This window comes from Arachis stenosperma, chromosome 9, assembly GCF_014773155.1.
Source record: "Arachis stenosperma cultivar V10309 chromosome 9, arast.V10309.gnm1.PFL2, whole genome shotgun sequence".
Taxonomy (NCBI): domain Eukaryota; kingdom Viridiplantae; phylum Streptophyta; class Magnoliopsida; order Fabales; family Fabaceae; genus Arachis; species Arachis stenosperma.
This window is the reverse complement of record NC_080385.1, coordinates 5,380,855-5,393,098: the sequence shown is the minus strand read 5'-3', so window position 1 is coordinate 5,393,098 and position 12,244 is coordinate 5,380,855. Positions and strand designations below refer to the sequence as shown.

The following is a 12,244-nucleotide window of genomic DNA, read 5'->3' as shown; positions in this document are numbered from 1 at the left end:
CCCTCTCTTTTCATTCAGATTGATGAAAATGATGCCTTTTTTCTTTCGCAATTGAATGTATGTAAGCATGTTCCCTTCAAATCACTATAGTTTCACAATGCAGAAGAGCCTGAAAAACGGGTTAAAAAGCTAAACAAGTAAATAAAGATGAAAGGACTTGGAAGAAGAGAGAGAGTCAGCAGGTATATAAAAGCTATTAGCTATATAGCTAGTGATAAAAAAGAAAGATATATTAGAAAGAGAAAGAATTTCACATCTGATGTATGTATATAGGTTAGGATAATGGTGATGGCTTCAGTGGCTTTCTTGTCCACGTGAAGTAAGCTAAACATTCCTTGGGCACAGAGACAAAGCTACTACTACTACTATTTCACCTTTTTATATATCTATCTTAACCATGAATTAACATACATAGATATATAGCAGAAAACAAGACACATTTCAAGCATACGTACTTGATTACTTGTCTGTCTTTCAGTTTGGGTGATTTCGGCTTAGTTATATCTAAATCTAATAAGCTCCATCTCTTTGCTTTTCTAAAAGAGGTTACTAATAAATTTATTCATAACACAAGTTAATAAAACCATCATGTATGTTAAGCTGTACTTTCTTAATTGCTTGAAAATTGAGGGAAAAAGCTAATGAAGTATAGATTAGGCATTCAAAGCAAAATTTTTTAATTAACAATAAAAAATAGAAATGTACCTGGGAACAAAAATGTTGGCACAAAATTAAACTCCAATGTGATACCTATTAAACCCAATGCTGGGTATGAGTAGATCATATCAAATTCAGATTCCACCATTCTAACATGTGTAAGAGGATTAACCTGATCAAAATCTTGAAGCTGTTTTATAGCCTTAGCAATTTTCTCCTGGTTTTTCTCGTCCCACTTTTTCTTTCTTTCTTTCTGCCAGTGAACATTTCATAAGAAGAAAAGGGAAATTAGATCTATTTACCAAGGGTAAGAAACCAAAAAGAAGACTCAATATTTCTCAAGATTGTGATTCTACCTTCAAACGAGAAGTTAATTCTTCTGTAAAAATCTCATAAATAAATTTGTAACCAATATGCCATTCACCAGAAGGATTTTTCTATGAAGTATTGATGATCAAAGATGCCCCTGTTCAACATTTTTTCATGGAACTCCAACCTCAGATAACAGCTTAATAATTGAACAATTTAAGTTCATTGACTAACAAGAAAAAAGTTGTGCAAAAAGAAAAAGAAAAAGACAATTGCATGCAAGCACACAAAGTTACAAAGAGGGAAAACAGAATGGAGAAAGAAAGAACACAGACAATTTGGAGAAGGAAAACTTAAAGGGCTTCTTGTTATAACAAAGAATAAAGAATCACCAAAACTGTTTGAAAGAGTATTTTTTTATCTTTAATATTAAAACACAATAGAACAAATGTGTTCCGAAAATATGAACAAGAGCATTGTTAATAAGTTTTAAATTAATATCTTGTGATAAAAAATTAAAATTGTATACAGCCTCATTATTTGAAGAATGTCAGACCATCATAACTTGCATATAAAGGCTATAAAAATGGTATATAGCCTCACTAGTTGAAGAATGTCAGACCATCATAACTTGTATATAAAGGTATTTAATATTCCAAACCACTAACCTGATGCACCGCAAATACAACCATCAGCATCAGCCTTCACCACCTTTGAGGTATCAACATCTCCACTGCCAGAACTGAAGATACAAAAAAGCAACATACATTTATTTTAAAAACTAATATAAACTCAAAAGTTATCAGCTAAGAAACAACAACAACAACAACAAAAGGTTTTCTTTGTACCAATCAATGACATCAAGAATTTTGGGTTTCTCATCTAAGGTAACCTGCAATCCAGCAGCGGCCGGGTCTACGCCAGAATCTGTAAACACGCAGATCGAATAATTGAACAAACTTGCACTATCATGTGAAACTGTAACAAATAACACCAGAACATACAAGTACACCAGAACATGCACACCAAAATGCATTTTAAAACTGGAAAACTAGATCCCACAGATCCAGTAGCTGAAAACTAGATTGCCACCAAAACAACTTTACATTATTACTAGTATGAAAATTCATCATTTAATATAAGGAAATAGCATACATGAATCTGATCATGAAGACAACAGGAAAAAGAAGAAGAGCAATAGTAATGCAAGTTTAGTAGTGCACTGTAGCATAGCTCATGAAGTACACAGCACGGAAAGCAAGTATATGATACATTCATCACATATATGTGTATATTGAGTTATTGACACAACGCAATACAATAACAACATCGAGTTTTAGTAATTAGAAATACTAATAAGAAGTGAAATGTTCCTTTTTTAAAAGCACTAAACGAAATAAAATACTCTGTTTCTCCTCCTTTATTTCAATATCAATGTTGTATTCAGCTTTCATTTATAGCATAGCTCAACAAATGCTGCAAACACAGCTAACTATTACATCACTAACACTATCTACCATTAACAACTAACTACTCATGCAAGCTCAATAACTCTTAGTAGTAGTGGAGCAAAACAAAGTGCTATACACTTAATTAATTTGGAAATTAACAAAAAGGAATAATGTAAGGGCAATCTCCTTCTTAGGCATGTGTGAGGCCAAGAAGGTTGTCTTGTTCAGCTTGAAATCGGAGGAAGCATCATCATCGTTGTCATGTTGAGGAGTGATTATTGAAGAACAAGGCATTGGCTTAGCTTTTCTCTCTCTCTGAAATCCAATCCCTAATTAATCAAATCACAAGAGTGTGTAGCTTCCTCACTCTTCAGTGAGTGTAGTGTCTGTTGCAGTGTGAGAAGATTAATGGTTATGATTACGAAGATGAGGTAGTTGGTAGTAACAATGATCGACACCAATGTTAGCACACCAATATGGTCCTTACAAGTATTTGCCAATGTTAGCACACCAACAACATCAACACCAATAGATTCTATTTTGTTAGCCCCAAACCACTCCAAATTAAATGCACTAGTGAAATCATCAACATTAAAAACATGAGTAAACTTACTAGTCTCAATAACAACCAAGGTTCATGACCTGTCTTCTAAGCTCCCCTTTCCAAACTCAAAGGGTATCACCTGATTCTGACAAATTTATAAAAATATTTGTAAAAATTATTCTCATACTGTAATTTACAACTTGGTTTAGATATTGAATGAAATATACTAAAAAGATTTGCTATTGAGCTTTCTCTTCTTCGAATAAGTAAAACAATCAATTTAATTAGTAGAAAAACCTAAGAGCAGAACTAGAATCAGGATTTAGAGTGAGCGAAAAATCTGAACAAAAAAAATACATATACTATGACGCCAATAGCTCCGAACATGACTTAGCGATGTCAAGGAGAAGACATATGCAAATATTGAGGAAAATAGGATTCAAATTTTGTAAGTAATCAAAAATGAAAACAAGAAAGAAAGAGCAATGTAGAAGAACAAACCAGTGATAGGGAGAGGCCGCGATAACTCAGATTTGCTCACGGTGGAGGAGAGGAGAACGGTCGATGGCGGTGAGAGGAGGATGTCTGGGCAGCAACGCAACTCAAAGACAGCACAAATGCACACGGGGAGTAGAGAATAGGGGTAGGTTGCGCACACCGTGAATGAGGGATTTGGGGTTTCACGCCCTGTAGAGTAGAGGGGAACGGTCGACAACAGGGAGAGAAGGTTGGGTTGGCAGCCATGCGACTCCACGGTGACACAGCGGCGCACGGTAGAGCAGAGAACAGGGGTTTGCCGCTTCCATTCTCCACAGGTTTTCCACTGAACAGATTTGGAGTGAAATTAGTATATTGGGTTAGGGTTAGCGGCGGGGCTTCATGAAATCGATGCTAATCCAGTTGATTCCGCGTCACATTGAAGAGATCGAATGCCATCCGCAGCTATCTTGGCTAAACTGGGCTTTAATCCAATTATTATTTGGTGTAGCAAAAAAGCTACATATATATAGTGACGGATCCAGAAAATTTTATCAGTGGGGCAAAATATATATATATATATATATATATATATATATATATATATATATATAACATAATAATAATTTTTATAATTATACTATGGTATTATAAAATATGATATTTCTCAAATTATTTAACTAACAAATTAAAACAATAAAATAATAATTCAAAATAATAAATAATTTAAAATTTCATTCTTCTAGGTTTCATACTTTGAAAAGATTAAATAATCTTTTTATTGTCAATACAATCAAATGTCTCTCTTTCTATATATGTCACTAAATAATCATTTAAAAATTTATCTCCCATACGGTTACGGAGCCGACTCTTTTTGATGTTCATAGTAGAAAAAGTTCTTTCAACTGATGCAGTTGCTACAGGCAAAACTAAAGCTAACTTCAAAAGAAGAAACACTAATGAATAAACAATATTTTTTCGAGTCTCAACCAATTTCTGAGAAAGAGCACCAATCCCATTTAAATTTGAGAATTGATCATCAGAACGCACATCTAATATGAAATTCTCAAGTTGACTATCAAGTGCCAAAAGTTGAGTAGAAGAAAATTCTAATAGATAGAATTGAGCTAACTGGATCAACTTCTCCTTATCAAATGCAAAAAATGAGTGTCTTAGATTCAGACAAGCTATACATAGAAGCAATTCAGTATTCACCTCTGTAAAATAATTGTTGAGTTCTTGAAGTTGTCTGTCAACTACTTGATGAACATAATACCACCTAACCTAACCAATGCCATGTTACACAAAGTCACGGTCTCACAGACACTAACCATTCCTTATTTCCTTTATTCTCCACGACCCCACCCCAAAATCTTATTTATTTATAATATACATATGCTATAAATCTATAATTAATTGGTTACAGCCTACAGGTAAACTTAAAATTATTTGGTATTTACCACTCTTGAAAGTTGAAAGGTTGATTTATTGGGTTTCCAAATCCTAATTATATACAAGAGCAAGAGTCAAAGTGCAAGACTGAACTCCAAGACCAGGAGGACGACCCAGTAGCAGTGCGACGCCAGCAGCAACAGAGAAGAGGATCGTACCCTAAGAAAGAAGAGCAAGAAGTCCAAAAGAGATTGATGTTTCCTGAAGAAGAAGGTAGAACCGTAGAACGGCAGAAGCATAACTAGACGCCGAACTGCCGAGTGCCGAAGCCCGAAGGAAAGAACGCAAAAGAAGAACAGCGACAGAACCACACAAATCACAAGCAATCAAGCAGTGACGCAAAAGAAGGCAGAACTTGAAAACCACCAGATGCGGTGCAGCGGCGATGCAAGGAGAAACCGACGGTCGATGGACTGGTGGAGACGCAGAGTAGCGGGCTGGCGACAGTAACTCTAGAGCCTGGAGGAGTGGAGGGTGAACCGGTGGAGGCTGGAGGCTGGAGGCTTGGAGCAATTAGGGATTTCAAATTTGAAGAGAAAGGGAGAAGAAGAAGCATCAGGGATTTAGAACTTTGAATTACTGGGAGCAAAAATAATTATACAGTGGGGACAATTATGGTATTTCACTTAGAATTACTACTTATTTTTTCAAATCTCATTAGGAGCAGTTGCCCCACTAGCTTATAAATAAATCCGTCCATATATATATAACATGTTGTAGTCGTTAGTGCATCAAATTCACGTTGCTTTTGCAAGGTGATGGGAGTGCTGTGGAAGCATCAAAATTGCCAAGTCTAGAATCAAGATAGAAGAGGAACATATAGAGTGGTTGTGAAGATCAATCCATATGGTGAGAAGTAGTAAAAGTTTATGATGCGTCGACATTGACACGACTCAAAACACAATACGATATAGAACATACTGAGATATAAATTTTAAAATTTTATAAAATATGGAGATACACGTATATAAAATATGATATATTTTTTAGAAAAATAGTAATAATATTTTGATATTTTATTGATATTAAAATATAAATTAATTTTTTAATTATTTTTAATATCTTATTTTAATTATATAAAATATTTAAAATATTTTTATTTTAATAAATAATAATATATACTATTTCTAAATTTATTTCAAAAATATATGTTAAGAATAAGGTTGGACACGCTGACACGCGTAATGGTGGTATTTAGATGTGTCCAAGTGTGTCCGAAAAATTTTTTATTTTTTATTAAGATACAGTTAAACACGGCAGACATGCGTGTCAGACGAATGTGGATAAGAGTTATGTCCAAAATGTGTTTGTGTCACGTAATATAGCGAAGTGTCTGTATTTCATAAATAGTAAAAGTGAATCAAGAAGAGTTATATATATCTTTTTTATTTTCATTTCAACCAAATGTATGTACTTCATAGGTAAAAGTGAATCAAGAAGAATTATATATATCTTTTTATTTTTATTTTTATTTGACTCTCCCTTCTTTTTTCTATTACTGCAGATTTCCTAAGTTGTTTTAGCGATATGTTTCTTCATCTTGGGTAGTACAGCATTTTGAGATAATCAATGTTCTGAAAATCAGACTGGACTGGCCGGTTCGAACCGGTTCAACCAGGAACTGACGTGAAAAACGGTCCAGTCCTCTTCCTAAAATCGTTGATCTTTAAACTGCTGAAAAATTGATAAATCGGCCGGTTGGACCGGACTGGAAACCAACCAGTTCATGTGAAACGGCACCGTTTTTGTTGCTGTTAAAAAAAAAAAAACCAAAATCCCCTCAACCCATGCGAGTCCTCACCCGGTTACCCACCCCCAATACACACACACCAAACACCCCTCATTCGATAAACACATTCACCAGCAAGCCCTAAGGGTCCCAAACCAAAAATCCAGTCTCGTCAATGGAACCGCTGTCGCCGTCGTCGTCCTGCTATCAGTGGCTCCGTGGACTGTGGTAACTAAGAAGATTATAACTGCTGCAGAAATTATTAGAAACACCAAAACCCCAACAACTAATGCTACATTGCTACTACAGGAATAGCTACATTATTTTTCTTCTTCTCATTTGTTTTGATGTGTTAGTTACATGATGATACAGAATTACATAGGTACGAATTTTACCTCACAACAGCATTTTCATATTAAAATAAAATGATTAAAATTAGATCAAGAATTAAGAATATCTTTGAACTTGTGATTTTAATTTACTGATTATTGATTTTGAATGTATTATGATTATTGATTAGTGATGAGTTGCTGAGTTGTTGTGTAATCTTAATGGAATCTCCTCTTTCTTTTGAATTCTGGAAACAGCATCATGTGTTTGCTTAACCCAAGGCTCAATTATAATGCTGCTTCTGCTGCTATTCACTCTCTTTTCTCTTTCAACAATCACTCATCTATCACAATTTCTTCTTATCAATTCAATTCTTTCCTCATTTCATTTCATGTAATCATATATATCATATTCTTTTTCTCTTCCATAATTAGTTGCTCTTTTTATTCATTGAAAAAATAATTTGCCTATTTAATTTAGTGTTATCAGTGCCTTGCTAATGCTAATGCTTGGTTAATGAATGCTCTGTTTTAAACTTTTGATATGTTGTATAATGTACTGATTTTGTTGTTTTTAGTGTTTAATTTAGTGTCATCACTGTCTTGCTAATTCTCTGTTTAATTTAGTGTCATCACTGTCTTGCTAATGCTAATGCTTGGTTACTGAATGCTTTGTTTTGAACTTTTAATATGTTGTATAATGTACTGATTTTGCTATTTTTATTGTTTAAGTTAGTGTCATCACTCATCACTGCCTTGCTAATGTTCTGTTTAATTTAGTGTCGTCACTTTCTTGCTAATGCTAATGCTGGTTACTGAATGCTCTGTTTTGAATTTTTGATATGTTGTATAATATACTGATTTTGCTGGTTTTAGTGTTTTGTTTAATGTCATCACTGCCTTGTTGAATGGTGTTGCTAATGTACTTGTATTGCTGTTTTAGTATTTTGATAATGTACTGATGTTGCTGTTTTAGTGTTTTATAATGTATTACTGTTTTAACGTTGCTGTTCGATAATGTACTGGTGTTGCTGATGTATTTTTGATATTTTAAGATTTATATTAGACTATAATTATATTTTAGGGTGTTTAATTATAATTTATTTATTATTTTATTCTAAAACAATTTTTTCGGTTGAACCAATAAACCAATAAACTAATAAATCAGTAATTAAAACGGTTCGATGACTGATTCGATTCTCAGTTGGAGATAATAGTTAATTGAAAAATTAAGACCCTTAAACAGTTAACACTTTATAGTTTGTTGTTCATATCGCATTAGTGCGCCATAATAGTAAAACTTATCATATTATAAAGGTTATGGAAAATTCTATATATTTTGCAATTTTATCAGTTTTTTTTTCTTTTTTCAAACTTGAAAATTCTAGGAAAAATTATTTTGAAAAATCGTTAGGAAGATTTAATTATTAAAAAGAACTTTTAATACCAAAATTAGTAAGAAGAACCAAATCTTTTTATAATATTTAAGAAGACGAACCAAATCTTTTTATAATAAAAAGATAAATCTTTTTATAAAAAGTCCTCTTGTCATGAAAGGTGCCCTTGAAGCTTAGCTCATACTGCTGAAGAAACAAATCCACCTTCCACTCCTCCATGATTTTATAGTCCCTTTTGGTGTAGAGTGGATAGTGAAGAGGCATTTGAAACTCTGAACAAGTAGTAGGATACTCTTGTTGGGTCAATCCTTCTTCAGCAGTTTTGTCAATAGGGTAATACTCCAAAACATGGCAAGCTGAGTGAACAAGCCATCTAAGAGCCATTTAGAGGCAGTAGTGCTCCAATTTTTGTTTCATGTGAATCTTGCACATATTAAACATGTTTATATATAGGTGCACTGTGCACAACAATAGCGTATACATGAAACAATTTCGGACAAAATTAATAAAAAAAATATTAAGATATTTAAATATTCATTCATATTCTTGCTAATAATTGAATGGTAGACATTTATTATTTGATTATTTTTTATTAATTACTTATTTATTTTTTTGTTTTTGTGATCTTTAGCTAACGAAAAAAAAAGACAAAAGATCATAAAAGTAAAAAATAAATAAATAATAAAAAAATTGTTAATATAAAAATTATAAAAATAAATAAATAAATAGTTAAAAATTAATATTTTAATAATTAAATTTTTCTAACGATTTTTTAGAGTAATTTTTTTAATTAATTAACTAATTAATCTTAAGTGAATATTCATACATATCTATATAACGTTGAGAATCAAACAACATATATTAAAGATTATAAAAAATAATTAAAGATATATTTATCTCCTTATAAAAAGATTTGATTCTTTTTTTTAAATATTATAAAAAGATTTGGTTCTTCTACTAATTTTGGTATTAAAGGTCCTTTTTAATAATTAAATCTTCTTAATGGTCCTTTATTCTATTTAAGAGAGCAGATTTGTTACTCTTACAGCTGGCAGAGTTTGATTAACGTAATTGCACACCTCGTTGCATAGTTATTACTAATTCAAATATATTTGAAAGATAATTAAAATTAATTAAAAATAATTTTATTTTATATTTAATAATTACTTCTGAAAAAATACATATTAAATATAATAATTAATAAGTAAGTAATTTTTGATAATATATACATGAAATTATAAATATTAAATTAAATAAAATAACTGTGATTATTATCTCGTTGCCATTACTGTTACTAATTATATATCTTCATTCAATGCCGTGCCTTAATATAGTATGTATCACATTATAAATGCACATAATAAATTTAGACTAACTTCAAAGTTTGAAATTAAACTACTTAATTTAGAAGCTGTGGGCTTCATTACTTCACTTTAAGAATATCTTTAAATAGATTAAACTATTAAAGTTTAAAACTACGATAATTATTGCATGAATTTAATTAAATTATAAAACTTAAGCATCACAAATCATTATTTCAATTATTTAAAGGCCTTTCAATATAAACAAAATATATTATTTTAACAGAACAAAGAAACAAGCAATAATAGGTATCTTTTTGTGTTGCCTTAAACAAGTTTTCAGTTATTTCTTGTACGCCAAAAAGAGTATTTTAAGTATATGTGCTTAAATGTAATGGAATTATTCCATGATTCTATGATAATATCCATAGATATAAAATTTATGAAAAAAATTATTTATTCTAAAAATTTTAATTAATAAAAAAATATAAATTTATCATATACCCTCATTCAATATCCACTAAATTAATTTAATTTTTTTAAATTATAAAAATTTTAATATTATATCATAATATCATTTATTCTTATCAAGAGTATATTGCAAATATTTTTTATTGAACAATTATAGTGTGATTACTCGTTTACTCTAAACCGTGTTTTTTTATTCCAAACGTTATATTTTTTAAATTATCAATTTTTTAAAAAAAAATCACAAATTATCAACTAAGTATAAACATTTCTAGCAATTATACGAATAAAATTTATATTATTTTATTTTCTTCTAATTTATATATGTATACTACTCATCTGTTATACCTGATTGGTATTTTATTGTCCAAGTTTAAGAATCATTGTACGTGTCTTAAATTAACCTTAGCTTGTGATTTATTGTTGACTATATATGTATTAAATTAGTAAAAACCAATCATATGAGTTTTGAAAGTTGGTGGCGAAAGTGACAGGTCTTCAAGAACGAATTCTTCAAATCCAACCACGGAAAGAATGTGATGCCCTTTGAGCTTCTCGTTACAAATTTGCATTTGATCAAATCTATGTAATTATCCTTCATAGTTAAGTTAATTAATCCGGTCTCTAATAATATTTCATAGAATATTCCGAGATCGAATTGTGTTATTATTTAATTTGTAAACTTGTACGGACAAGAATAAATCAAATATTGAAAGGTAAAAAGCACCTTTCCTATGAATACTACCTCTAATCTATTACGTATATATATGTTCGTCCTTTACAAAAGAAACAAAAGGGATTATATTTTTTTTTTCGTTTACATTAATTTATTGATTTTATTCTATATCTGCCAAAATTAAGGAGTCAAAAAAAAATTTAAAAGAACACAAGAAAAATATGAGATTTTCAAATATAATTTATGATAAATTAAACTGCCTTATATATTTATTATTTTAGAGTCATTATTTGGTGAATCATGCATCTTATTTTACTCAACTAGATAAATTATTTTATCATTTATTCATTTTAGAAAATTTCATATAAATATAAAAAATTATTAAATACCATAAGAAAAATAGTCTATTGCTACGTTTTTATAGCGTGTCAAAAAATAGAAAAAAAGCGTGACGATAATTTTTTGTCATGTTTTTTAAACTATCAACATACTTTTAAAAGAATCACATCTATAAACATGTTGAGTGTTGGTTATTCTATCGTCATATTTTTATTGATCTATTGACATTTTTTTTTGCCATATTTTATCTATTGTCACGCTTTTGAAAAGATGAGTTATAAAAGCGAGTTATGTTTTAAGCAAATTTTATTCTAAAGATAGGCTCCCTTGAATTATGTTTTTTGGTAAAAAATAAAAAATAAAAAATTAGAGAAATATTTTTCTTTATTTCTATTGGTTTGAAGCTTGCTGTGCAATCCATCCTACAAAGTGTTGACAAAGTCAAAAGTCAATGAAAGCAAGTTATCACACGCATTGGAATACTAAGTTACTTGTCTTAGTGCAACTCAACAGCCTCATATAAATAACTTCGATATAAAATCCAAACCTTCTTCAATAATTTAACAAATATCTTTCAACAAACAACTGCCATGTCGGTGAAGAAATCTCTATCACTTAACGGAGGAAACGCCATTGCCATCCTTAAGGGCCAGAAGCCGGCGAAACGCGGCCGGTTCAAGCGGTGGTTTTCGTCGGCAGAGGAGGTGCCGTTGGAGCCGGGTAAGAAGCTTAAAGAAATGGACTCAAACAAATTGAAAGATGAGATCAAGAAGTGGGCTAAGGCTGTTGTAGCATATGCACGCCAAGTTAGTGGCCGTTTCGGAAGTTCTAGAGTCTAGAGGCAAGTGATGATAGTCGATCATATCGCAAATTCAATTCAATTTGTTACCTAGATTATTTTCTATTAGTAATAAATATAGGCTCAATTATAATTAGTTAATTATTAATGACTAACTAATTACAATTGAGTCTGTATTTATTGTTAATGAAAAATGATCTAGGTAGCATCATTGTTTTTGATTTGGTGGAAGAAATTGGTGATGGAATGGAGAGTTTAATTTTAAGAAGAATATTATGAGTTTTACTTTTACATCAAATGTTAGCGGGAATTTGTG

General features: G+C 30.9%; 1 long non-coding RNA gene across 1 annotated transcript; it reads right to left on the bottom strand.

Annotated features, from left to right (window-relative positions):
• Nucleotides 1–1,007: 1,007 nt before the first annotated feature.
• On the bottom strand, nucleotides 1,008–1,879 carry LOC130947960 (uncharacterized). Its single transcript, XR_009072878.1, has 3 exons — nucleotides 1,815–1,879; nucleotides 1,635–1,708; nucleotides 1,008–1,123 (listed from the first exon to the last, which is right to left on the bottom strand). It is a non-coding gene; the product is annotated as an uncharacterized LOC130947960 (long non-coding RNA).
• Between the last annotated feature and the right edge of the window lie 10,365 nt (nucleotides 1,880–12,244).